Source organism: Salvia miltiorrhiza, chromosome 3 (genome assembly GCF_028751815.1).
Source record: "Salvia miltiorrhiza cultivar Shanhuang (shh) chromosome 3, IMPLAD_Smil_shh, whole genome shotgun sequence".
Classification (NCBI taxonomy): domain Eukaryota; kingdom Viridiplantae; phylum Streptophyta; class Magnoliopsida; order Lamiales; family Lamiaceae; genus Salvia; species Salvia miltiorrhiza.
In genome coordinates, this window is record NC_080389.1 from 55,088,322 (window position 1) to 55,101,567 (window position 13,246).

At 39.1% G+C, this 13,246-nt stretch overlaps 1 long non-coding RNA gene across 1 annotated transcript; it reads right to left on the reverse strand.

The window, feature by feature from the left end:
- Positions 1-9,048: 9,048 nt before the first annotated feature.
- LOC131014514 (uncharacterized) lies at positions 9,049-10,675 on the reverse strand. Its single transcript, XR_009098237.1, has 2 exons — positions 9,818-10,675; positions 9,049-9,340 (listed from the first exon to the last, which is right to left on the reverse strand). It is a non-coding gene; the product is annotated as an uncharacterized LOC131014514 (long non-coding RNA).
- Positions 10,676-13,246: the final 2,571 nt, after the last annotated feature.

The window sequence follows — 13,246 nt, forward strand, 5'->3', positions numbered from 1 at the left end:
TTTTTGTTAATAATACATTATCTAACTCTTTTTTTTTTTTTTTTTTTTTTTAATTTCCAAATTTATTCAAGAAAGTTATGATACCTTTCCCGAGTTATATATCGTCTTCTGTTCGAGTGCCAAAAACACTTTATTTTTTTTATAATTTTATTCTTTTTAGAAACACACACTTACTGAAATATAACAAAATGTCAAAATTAATTGATCTTTCCACGAATTAAGACGTTGTTGTTACTTGAGACAAAATCTTACAAGTGGTCAGCAACTTCAACGTCCCTAATCAAATTACAATGACTGATAGTCTCTATAACACATGATGCAGGCTGCCTTAACGACGTTGATGAACTCAATTAATTCCACTGAACTAGGAATTTCACCCGGTATTCAAAACCAATAAACTCTTACGATGCACGATTATTGAATTAAGACTGATTTTCCCTTGACCCTAACGTGTCAATTTACCACGAATTAAACCTAAACCACGATTACGTATGGCCGATTCAATTGGCTATATAGTTAATTATAATATTTACAACTATTTAAAGGATTAAAACAATTAATAATATCATTAAACAGATGCAAGTATAAAATAAAGTATAAGAACAAATTAAATCTCACATAATTATATTACTAGTACTTTCTTAATTGTTGCCTGAATAAACAAATTTAGCTAAAAAACATAATAATTAAATAAAATAAATAAATAAATGCATGAAACAAATGAAAGAAATAAAACTGAATTCAAAAGCTCCAAAATCACGTCCAGAATTCTGCTCCAGAATTTGCGTGAAATAATGTGTCAAGGTATTAAACTAAACCTAACCTAGCTAATAAAACCTAAAAAGTGGCGCATGCCTTAACTAATAAAATAACCTAATCTAACTATAGAATAAGTGGCGCATAGGCCTTGGGCAAATAAAGCCCAAATCAAAATAAACCAACAAAAGTCAACGTAAAAAGAAACATAACTCCAGCCCATAAATCATCTCGCCAATTTCAGTCTTCAATCCATGCAATCACACCGCAATTAAGCTTCTATTCTTCACGGCCTCAAAGAAAATTCTTCTTGTTCTCGGTACTTCTTCACAACACTATGTAATTCATAATTCTTCTCAAAATCAAGTCTTATTTTCAATACCTATCAAATACCATCGAAACTCATATAACACCAGAATTCATATCCTAAAGATAATATTTAGCATAAATTAAGCACATAAATCATATCAAAATCTCCAAATAAATGCGTATAAATACGCCTATTCAAGGGTCCTGTACGCGATAGAGACGCCATCGATAGGGAGAATTTGGTACTTAATCCAACTAAATATTACAGCTTTTATTTTTTTATTTTTTATTAATGTATGTATTTTTTTGTATTCATATAATTATCTTTAATAGGTATTAAATTAAATTCTAATATCTTTATGTGTCAATTAATATTTCAATAATGTGTGTTAAAATATGGGATGTCAAGGACCAATATGCTTAATAGCAACCATTTTCATCACTTAAATTGTAAGGAACTTTGGTGAAATAGTTTCATGATGTCACATAGCGAATTCATACACAACTTATTTTATATGATAAATCTGGTTAAGTTGTATTTTGTTTTTGATAAATTACATAAATAAATAAAGAAATTCAAAGACCGCGCGACGGATGACTCGAACCCATGACCTCAGGTCTTGAGCATTAACATCCTACCACTAAGCTAACACATGCACACTTTGGTTTAAATTATATTGGTTATATTTAAATATTAGATCATTTTGCAAACAATAAATTTGGCATCAAATTTTAATTTTATTAGTTTATATTAATATTATAAAATATATATATGCGAGTCTAAAATCACATTCACCGCGTATAGTGCGGGAGGTACACTAGTGTGAGGTTAATTTTGGTACACAAAATTAAAACGGCATATAACATGAAATTGATCAAATATATTAGAAGAACTTATATTTTGAAGAGGATGGAGTATAATAATTTTTTTAAGGGGAAAAGAATGTCACAATATTAAATCAAATCGGAACCAACAATATCTAGAAGCCAATTAGGAAAATCGGCCTTCCAAATCAATACATGAGTAGAAGAAAGAGAAAAACAAGCCAACTCGTGAGCTACTCGATTAGCCTCACAACGCGCATGAAGAAAAATCTAAGACAATATGTTTGCGAGCATGCATAATGACCTCCGAAAACTCATCACAAAGGGACTCCAAACCATGATGTGTATCGTGCAGAACGTGAACGGCAAGAAGAGAGTCCGTGTACACCACAACCGGACCCGTTTCATTATCCAAACAATACCCCACGACAATCATAATAGCATGTAATTCCCCAAGAAGGACCGTGACTGTATAGCCAATTCTTTGACAGCCTGCAACCAAGATCTCACCCAAGTTATTTCGAATGATGAACCTGTTGAGTATAGAGCCTGATTGGATTTGGGCCGTGGTATTCTTGGGTCCCAAGCATGTCTCCTAGTTTGATTAGGGTTAGGGCTTCATTAATATTGCTATATATATATAGTTGTTCTCCCATTGTAATCTGTATCCGAAAAATCATATAGTGAAAACCCTAGCTTGGCATCGCCCCCAGACGTAGTTACACAATGTAAGGAACTGGGTAAACAATTCTCGTGTGTGTTTCGTTCTTCTTTCGTGATTGATGTTGTGTTTATTTGCTAACAACTGGTATCAAGAGCATCGGGTTCGATGGGAGCAGTCACGATGAACGACGGAAAGGTTGCAATCGAGAAGTTTGATGGATCAGATTTTGGCTTCTAGAAGATGCAGATCAAAGATTACCTCTATGGTAAAGATTTGTACTTGCCCCTCAAACCAAAACCAGAAAAGATATCATTGGACGAGTGGGAGCTGCTGGACAGAAAAGCAATGAGCGCGATTCGTTTGTCATTGTCCAAGGACGTGGCTTATCACACGACTGGAGCAAAGTCGACGAGGGAAATGCTGAAGATCTTGGAGGAGATGTATCAGAAGCAGTCCACGGCGACCAAGGTATATCTGATAAGGCGTTTGTTTAATATGAACACGTCAGAGGGTACACCGGTGCAGCAACATCTGAACGAATTTAACATGATCACCGCGCAGTTGGACTCGATTGATATCAAGTTCGATGACGAACTTCGTGCCCTAGTTATGTTATCTTCTCTGCCAGACAGTTGGGTGAACTTAGTGACTGCAGTTAGTGCTGGAGATGCGAAACTGAAATTCAACAGAGTAAGGGATCTGATGATTGGTGAAGAAATCCGCAGAAAACAATCTCGATCTTCATCTTCGGGATCAGCACTAAGCACGAAAAACAAAGACAGGTCGAAGAGAAAGCAGAATCAGGGAAGGTCAAAGTCCAGAGGAAAGAGCCAATCCAGAAAGGATAAGGGTTCAATTCAGTGCTGGACTTGTGAGGAGTACGGGCACTATAAGAGTCAGTGTAAAGCACTATCGAAGAAAAATAAGAATAAGGATCAGGAAGACAAGAAGACAGCAAACGCAATCACATCAGACGATGAAGATGATGCGCTGGTCTTGAGTGTGAGCAGTTCGATAGAATCATGGGTGTTAGATTCTGGAGCGTCATTCCATTCATGCAATAATGTCGAAATAATGGAAAACTACGTCTCTGGCTATTTTGGATAGGTGTATCTTGTTGATGATGAACCCTTGAAAATCATGGGAAATGGAGACGTGCGAGTTGTGACATCCAATAGATACGTGTTGAAGTTGAATCAAGTCAGACATATTCCCGAGCTGTAAAGAAATTTGCTTTCGATTGGGTAGCTTGATGTAGAGAGCTACACAGTGACGTTTGGCTGTAGTAATTGGAAGATAACCTAGTGAGCTATGACTATAGCTCGTGGAAAAAGGAGGGCACGTTGTATATGATAACTAACTCCAAAGATTGCATTGATCTTGGAGGAGCAGTGAACAATGCAGATTTGTGGCATTGTCGACTTGGCCACATGGGCGAAAAGGAGATAAAGATAATGTGTTCAAAGGGTAGGCTGTCTGGCATGGAAACTGTTGAAGTTGGCCTATGCGAGGATTGTGTGTTCGGGAAGCAGAAGCGAGTAAACTTCTCGAGAGGCAGCAGAACCTTGAAGACGCAGAAGTTGGAGCTGGTCCATAGTGATTTATGGGGACCTGCGCCTGTAAAGTCCCTTGGTGGCTCGGAATACTACATGACCTTTATTGACGATTCCACTAGAAAGGTATGGGTTTATTTTCTTAAAAATAAATCTGATGCATTTGATGCTTTCAGGAAGTGGAAAGCCCTTGTAGAAACTGAAACATGGCTGAAGGTGAAGTGTCTACGATTCGATAATGGATGAGAATATGAACTTAAGAAGTTCAAATAATATCGTGCCGAGAATGGGATTCGCATGGAGAAAACTATGAAAGGAACTCCCCAGCAAAATGGAGTAGCAGAGCGTATGAATAGGACACTGAATGAGTGAGCTAGATCAGTGGCGGACGCAGAATTTCGATCAAGGGGAGGCAAAAAAAATTATATCAACCGAAACTATATATATATATATATATATATACAAATTATCTATCAAATTCAATCTATATTTGACGGCGATGATTCTTCATAATTTGAAACTCATATATAATAGCATTATTAGAAATTTAGAAACACATGTTTGGTAGGTAGGATAAAGCTTATATTGCTTACATATTTTGAGTTAACTAAGCGTTTGGTATCATAGATACATTAGAGAAAAGACTCGTTTAATGTAAAGGTCTTAAGTTTACTGTTCATCTTTAGAAAACAAATCTCATCTCCACCCTAAGATAGTATGACAAGTTTTAATCTTAACTAAAATCTAGGATGGATTATATATGTTTCATATCTTAAATACCAAACACAAATATTAAGGACATATTTATAAATAAATAATAAATAAGGGGTAATATAGGTATTTCAAATCAAAAAACAAGGGGTGGCAATTGCCTTCCCTTGACTCTATGTGTGTCCGCCCCTGAGCTAGATGCATGAGGTTGAAAAGTGAGTCGCCTAAGTCGTTTTGGGCAGATGCAGTCAACATAGCTGCATTCCTAATTAATAGAGGTCCATCCGTTCTGTTGGAGAATAGGATACCCGAGGAAGAGTGGACGGGAAAAGAGGTGAACCTATCTTTCCTACGTATCTTTGGTTGTGTTTCTTATGGTCATATTGATCACGTTAGTAGAAGCAAGTTGGATGCTAAATCTGTTAAGTGCACGTTCATTGGTTATGGTGGAGACGAGTTCGGTTATAGGCTCTGGGATGAGCAGAACCGAAAGGTTATTCGAAGTAGAGATGTGGTTTTCAATGAACAGGTGTTGTACAAAGACAGATTGAAGGCATCGAGCTCTGGCAATTCTGATTCCCAAGTAGTCAAGTTAGACATCTCAAACTTGAGTGGGAGTAAGGAGAGCCAGAATATTCAAGAGGTTCCAGATGAGGAGCCAAGAACCACCCCACCATCGAACAATCCACTGCCAAGACCGGCTAGAGAGCGACGCGCACCTAATAGGTACTCACCCTCTAACTTTTATTTGCTACTTACTAACGGTGGTGAGCCTGAATGCTATGCAGAGTCAGGTACTGGTAGTAACAAGCGAAGGTGGAGAGTTGCTATGGATGATAAGATTGCATCTCTTCTCCTAAATGGCACTTGGGAACTTGTGGAGCTCCCAAAGGGAATGAAGGCATTGCACTGCAAGTGGGTTTATCGAATCAAGGTTGAAGCCGATGGTAGCAAGCGCTACAAGGCCATGCTGGTTGTCAAAGGGTTTGAGCAACGATACGGTATTGATTATACTGATGTGTTTACTCATGTCGTGAAACTTACTACTATTCGTTTGGTGTTGAGCATGGTAGTTACAGAAAACCTGTTGTTACATCAGATGGATGTAAAGACGGCGTTCCATCATGGTGATTTGGAGGAGAACTTGTACATGACACAGCCTGAGGGATTCGTGGTGAAGGGTAAAGAAAATCTTTTATGCAAATTGAAGAAGAGCTTGTATGGCCTGAAGCAAGCTCCGAAGCAGTGGTATAAGAAGTTTGATAGTTTTATGTTGGAGATTGGCTACACGAGATGCCAAGCTGGTCATTGTTGCTACTACAAGAGGTGATGAGCCCAAGATTGTGCTATGTTTTCGAGTCTGTTTTAGGTCTAGATAGAGTCATTTCCTTTTGTTTTGTGGCGTCTGGTCTCCTGGGAGGGCGTAGTTCATTGGCAGGGCCCGCTTGTGGGCAAAAGATGCGTTAGAGGTCAGAATTGCTGTCACCTTCCGTGAAAGAGGCATGTGCCGAAAGCAAGAGGGATTCGGAGGCAAAATCATCCCTTATGCCCAAAAGTACCACGCGGAAGCTGGCAGGCATTAGGAGAAGAGTAGAAAAGGAAGGGAGCAGCGCAACAGACGAGCGAAGTATGATTGTGGTGTAGGCACTTGATATGGGCAGAAGGCGGCAGCATCCAAGAAGAGACCGATAAGGCTAAACCATTGCCTTATCCAAAAGGAAAGAAATATTCTAGATACTAGGTCTGAAAGTGGATAGCATCTCCATGCCTTGCATGGATCCGGCTGCAACAACATGGGCTGGGCCTTTCGTTGCCCTAGTCGCGCCTATAAATACCCGAGGATCAGCCGAAGCCAAGGGTGTTGGAAAAATCGGTTGATGCGCATTAATTTTTACCAGTTCTTAAGTACAAGCTTGCCCAGGCTGAGGGCGTAGTTTTTAGTTATTTGCTTATGTTCAAAGCGACACTTTTGGCCGTAAGTACTCCTCTATTTATCTAAGTATTTTCAGTGTTTTTTTAATGTCTTTTGCTTTTGTTAATTATTTTATGTCTAGCTAATTTTATATTCTGATTTGGGCGAGATGATCTAAGCATAAACACTTAACTTGAGATGTCTAATTTGGGCATAACAACTATATGAGCATATTCCCGATACACTAGGTTTGATTCTAATAAGGTTGTAACAACTTGGTTAATTAATTGATCAATAGTTAACTAGGGAGTTTTGGCCACAAGTAAACTTTGGGCAAAGGCGAGACGCCATCGACCTCCAAAATGTTACAACGAGTGTTGGAGCCGTGACTGCGGTGAAATATCTGTGTAAGAGTCAAGTGGGTCTATTTAGTTCTTAAGGCATTCTAGGCAAAGCACAACCAGCGATAGGCCATCGCAGAGGACGTGGATGTTGTCCGGGGTAGTTGGTTTTCATTAGGGATAACTTCTAAGGGATCATAAACTGAAAGGATAGATTGGGCGAGGATTTTTTGCGTGCATGACGAGTGACAATAGGGGCGCAACAATTCTTATGCCTATAACCACTGGTATGCGAGTATAGTAATTTAGCTTTGCACCGATGATCGAGTGCCTAGTTCATGTTTAGTGATTCGAACCCAAGTCAGGATTATTTTGTTATTTGATTAAGTTACCTTTGTTATTTCAGTTTTAGTTGGAAACCCTGTTCTGCCCATAAGCACGTTATGGTCAGAACCGTCAGAATACAAACACTTTTTAGTGATACCATTGCAGGAGGAGTTACTGCTCAGTTCCCTGTTAATTCGACTCTGGACTTACCACTAGCTAGTCTAGTTGTGGGCACAGGATATTTTATTTGTGCGAAGCTCAAACGACGGCTTCGTCAAATTGGCGTCGTTGCCGGGGAACTGAGAGCGCTAGTAATTTCTTTTCTGATCAAAGTGTGAGTTTTTGCCTTATTGCATGTTTCTTCGTCGAACCAGGAGTGCAGGTAACAACGATCTCTTGTTCAACGCGGAGATTGAGCGACTAGCACGACAGAACAATGGGAACAGACGAAGGGCAGAACAAGAGGCACGAGAAAGACAGAGACAGTTAGAAGAAGAAATGGACATGGCAGAAAACCCAGAAGTAGTGAATGGCAATGCCAACCCCAACAGAACTCTTCGGGACATGATGTTTCCGAACAATCTCAACCTCCGGCCTTCTGCCATCGTGCTACCGGAGATCACTGGAAATTGGGAGCTGAAGCACACATTGATTCAAATCTTGCCCAAGTACAGTGATATGCCCGGTGAGAACCCTCAAAGACATCTTCAGGATTTCGAGATGGCATGCGGAACAGTGCGCACTGCAAGCCAAGCCTTTAGGGAATACATCCGACTCCTTACTTTTTCGTTCTCTCTATTAGAGGGAGCGAGGGAGTGGCTGTACAATTTGCCCGAAGGAAGCATCAGGACCTGGCAGGAGTTGCAGAGTAAGTTTTTGGAGAGGTATTTTCCAGCAGCCCGAATCCATAATTTGAGAACTCGAATAAGCAACATCAAGATGAGGTCAGGAGAAATCCTTTACGAGTATTGGGGGAGGTTCAAACAAATGTTTGCCAAATGCCCACAACATCAAATACCGAATCATGATCTTATTCGGTATTTTGTGGGAGGACTTCGAAGGTAAGATAGACAATGGTTACACGCTTCTTGCGGAGGATCAATCTTGAACAAATCTGCTGCTGAGGCTTTCAAACTCATAGCTGATATGGCCGAAGAATCCAGAGATGAAGAAGGAACAATAGTCAGGAATGCACCAACTCCAAACCCTTCTGCCCAAGATTAGAAGATTGACAAGCTATGCAATATGTTCGAGAAATTTATGACAACGCAAGGAACACCTAACCAAGGAATTCCCAGCATTAGGAAGCCCGTGAAAACTTGCCAACTTTGCATGGCAAATTCACATGCAACTGATGAGTGTCCACAACTATTTGAGGACGAGGAAGTCAATGCTATTGGGCAGCAGCAAGGAGGAAGTAATGGAGGGCATAATCAAAAACCTTTTGAACCCTATAGGCAGCAGTACAACAACCAAGGATGGATGCAACATGAAAATCTCAGGTACAACAACAACAACTACTTGGGACCGAACCAGGGTGTCACAGCCCGACCTAAACTAACAACAGTTAAGTCGAGGAAAATGTGTGACTGGGGAAGGGAAAAAGAAAATGAAAAATAAAAGAGATTTAAATAATAATAATGAGCCCTCTTTAACGATGAATTACTTTAATATTGGATAATCATTAGCAATCAATTTTAAAACTCATGAGTAGACAACTTACAATACACAACGACAAGTTGTCTAACTTTCAAGTGACATAATTCTCAACGCTATTGATTTAAAATATGTACAACACATCAATAAAGTAGAATAGACTAAGTGTTGCAGCGGAATAATTCATGTGGATTACATGTATGAAGACATGGAATCCTGAGCCTGGTTTAATACATATACATCAAAGACTTTGCTCTGCTTGCTACCATCTGCATCACAGCTTAACCTGCATATTTAGAAACATACGCAGGGCTGAGTACCAAAAAGCACTCAGTGGTCATGCCGAAATAACTTTAAAGCTTGCTCTTAGAGCTATATATTGAACTTGCCATCTCAAACATCACACATGAGTTTTATTTAAATAACCTGTGCATGCAAAACTGTAAAACTTCTCTATAATCGTCATAACATCATATACGTCTGCAGATAATTAACATGTATGTACCATATCTACGCATCATATAACTTTAAGTGTTGAGAAGTAGGCCTCCTTCTCAAACACGATGACAAGCTAACTCAAAGGTTAACTTTCAACTCTGTGTACACAAATCCTGACTCGCTCAGGACCCGAATTCGTTCTTCTATGTAGATGGTATCATACAAATCTCAAATATTGGCAAGTCAATAATTGAAAAATAAATGCATACACTCAAACTTTATATAATAAAGTATGCATCTTTACTTCTTGAGTTAGTAAGCCCACCTGATACGCTTAATGAAAATAGAAGTCTTTGCTTGTTCATTCTACACTGCCACTCGAACCTTCATTATAATGAGGTTCCTAGGTAAGATTGGATAATAAGTAAGTAAATAGAAAGTAAATCTTGAATGAAACTCTATCACTTGAAAGTTGCATCCTCTAATCTGAGTATTCTACTTATATGGATTTAACTAAAAGCAAATAGTAACATCACATCTCTTGGGATATCTCAAATTGAGAAAAGCTTAAGAGTAAACTAATCCATTCTATATAGATTAGCTTACAATTAATAACTAAACATCAATCACTTAGCATAGTTCTATTAATAACTTGCTCAAGTAAGAAATCTCAAATATGTAATCATATATGAATCTCAACTTTGAAATATCATATAAAATCAACCTCTTTAAAGAAAAATACAAGCTTTACATTTTTAGAAATCACTCAAAGTCTATTTTTATTAGAAAGTTACAAAAATACAATACATCAAGTGTATGAGAAATTATATCACAAAAGGCAGAATCTGCCACTGAACTTCGCTGCTTCGTGCAGTACATTTCAGAAAATAATTTAGCATATCTAATGGTCTCGGATTTAGCTAAAATTTTGCAGAGAACGACTACACATGATGAAGTTATTACAGTAAAAATTTCAAGTTATTTGGACTACGAAAACATCATCAAACGTACCCCGAAACATACTATTCTGTCCAACCCAAAAACTGACAGCAATGCTTATTGACATATCACTCATATTTTCCTCAAATAAAAGCTATAGGAACTCAAATACATCATCTTAATACACATTAGCATGCTTTAGCTTAACTTAATTCATGTTCAACACATCAACATACAGTAGCATGCTTAAATCCTCCAATTATTATCATATAATCTCATATTTTAGCCACATAAGAGAGTGGAGATTCAATTACACAAACATCAAACATGTAGCTAGCTTATTCCAAGAACTCCCAAATCCACTTAAACTAAACTATTAGGGAATCATGTTTTCTTGTGAATAAATACCCAAATAAATCCCAATCAATTCTTCACATACATATAGGCATGTATACATAGTCAATTGATACAAATATAAAGAAGATGAAATTCTAGGGTTCTTGAGGGAGGGTAAAAAATCGGAGCTTTGGGATGAAGCTGTGATTCCTGTCATCATTTTACTTAATTCTAAGTAATTACTAACTTAAAAACATATAACATTTTGTTTAATATCTCACTTTAGGAATCTCAGAGAGAAGTCACCTATGCCTCGATTATTTTGGCATGAACTCAGAAATCACAAGCAACATCAAACACTTTCTACAATAACAAGTAGAATACTTAACTTTTCGACGACGAGGGACGCGACCCTGTTCAGTCGAGCCAAGACGACGATGATGACGGCAGCGCTTGCTGCCTCGGAGGGGATCGTGTAGCAACAGTAGCGGCGTCGTGAATGGAGCGGCGCCGCTGAATCGCCGGTCTTCCACAGACGGCGGAGGTGGCAGCCGAACCATGACGGCGGGAGTAGAAAAGACGTAGGGCTCGTTTTCCTTTCTCTTCTTCTCGAGTATGGATTCAAGGCAGAGACAGGCGAAGCTCAGCCGTTCGTTGGCCTTCTAGTCGCTATAGTAGTAATTTCATTCTTCTAAGAATTAGGGCTCCACATCGGAAAAGAAGGGGGAACGGAGAGGACTTCCGGTGCGAGAACTTTGACCACGTCGAAGAGGAGGCTGTTGTATTGCCGAATGAGAGAAAAACATCAGATGTGAGAGAGAAGAGATTTATACTTATTTGAAGTCGGTTTCTTAAGCAGCTGCGTGAAAAGCTGAAGGATACGTGCCAGACGAATAGCTAATCTGGATTAATAAATCTAATCGACAGCTTAGAGCTAAGTGATTCACTGCTAACACAAAGAATTGGGCTTGGGCCTCTTTAATATAATCATTGGCCCAAATGATAAAGTATTGGGCTTATTTAAACTTAGCCCATATATACATGTATTGGACTCTATTCCATAACTTAATAAAATCACTAGCCCAAACAATAATTATTGGGCTTTTTGCATAAAATTGAGACTTCTCTTTCTTCTTTAAAATAATAGAAAATAGAAAATAATATTAACAATATATATATACCGTAGTGAAAATGCCGGGTGTTACACATGGGCAATCCGGTAATCAACAGCAATACCCGCAACAACCTTAACAGGCAAGAGGATCTTCCTTGATAGAGCTTGTGCACCAAATAGCACAATAGAAAGTAAAATCCCAGCAAGAAACCGAAAAGTTTATAATGGAATTAAGAGGAGGAATGCAAAATGTCAATGCCCAACTTTCGCATCTTGTCCAAGCAATAGCTCGTCTGGAAAGCAAACAAGGGAAACTTTCTGCCCAAGTGGAGGTAAAGAAGGTAAATGCTGTGACACTCAGAAGCGGTAAGGAATTGCTCGAAGTGGCTGGAAAGCCAGTTGAGGAAGAATCAGAGGTTAGAGAAGAAGTTGGAATGGGATCAGCAGATGATGAGGAATTAGCTCGAGAAAGGGAATCCAAGAAGAAAGCAGCAGAAAAGGCCAAAGAAAAATTGAGACATGTTGAGCCCATAGTCCATTTCCCGGGCAGAATGGCCAAGGAACAGGAAAACGACGAGTTGACCGAATTGGTGAAAATCTTTAAAAAGGTGAAAGTCAATATGCCCCTTTTGGTTGCATTACGCTATATGCCCAGATGCGCTAAATTCCTAAAAGAACTCTGCACCCGGAAGGTTAAATACACTGACGATGCTAGGTTCCAGGTGGGCGAGTCAGTATCCGCAATCTTACAACGAGATATGTCCATGAAGTGTGGAGATCCAGGGATGTTCTATATTCCTTGCGTGATAGGAACCATGAAGGTGGATAAGGCAATGCTCGACCTAGGGGCATCTATTAATGTTATGCCTTTGTCTATGTATCAGGACCTGGAGATAGGGCCGCTGAAACCCACCCGAGTAGTAATCCAACTGGCGGACAGGTCAAATGTTTACCTAGAAGGGATACTGGAGGACGTATTGGTCAAGTGGATGAACTCATTTCTCCTGCAGATTTCTACATCCTTGATATGGGGAAATCAAAAGCACGTGATCCAGTTATGCTCTTAGGGAGGCCTTTCCTCAAAACTGCCAGAACTCGCATTGATTGTGATACGGGCAAATTAACATGCCAGTTCGAAGGAGAGACAGTAACTTTCGATATATATAATGCCATGAAGTATCCCGTCGACACGGAGATGGTCAAAAGTGTCGATATAATCAAAAGAGTTGTTGAGGATGAATTGCCCAGAACAACACTCCAGGAACCATTCGATGTAGTAATCCAAAACAGTCTTACCGAGGAAGATGTTCAGGAGAAACAACTAAAAGAGACAGTGGAAATACTGAATGCATGGAGCAAAGGGAT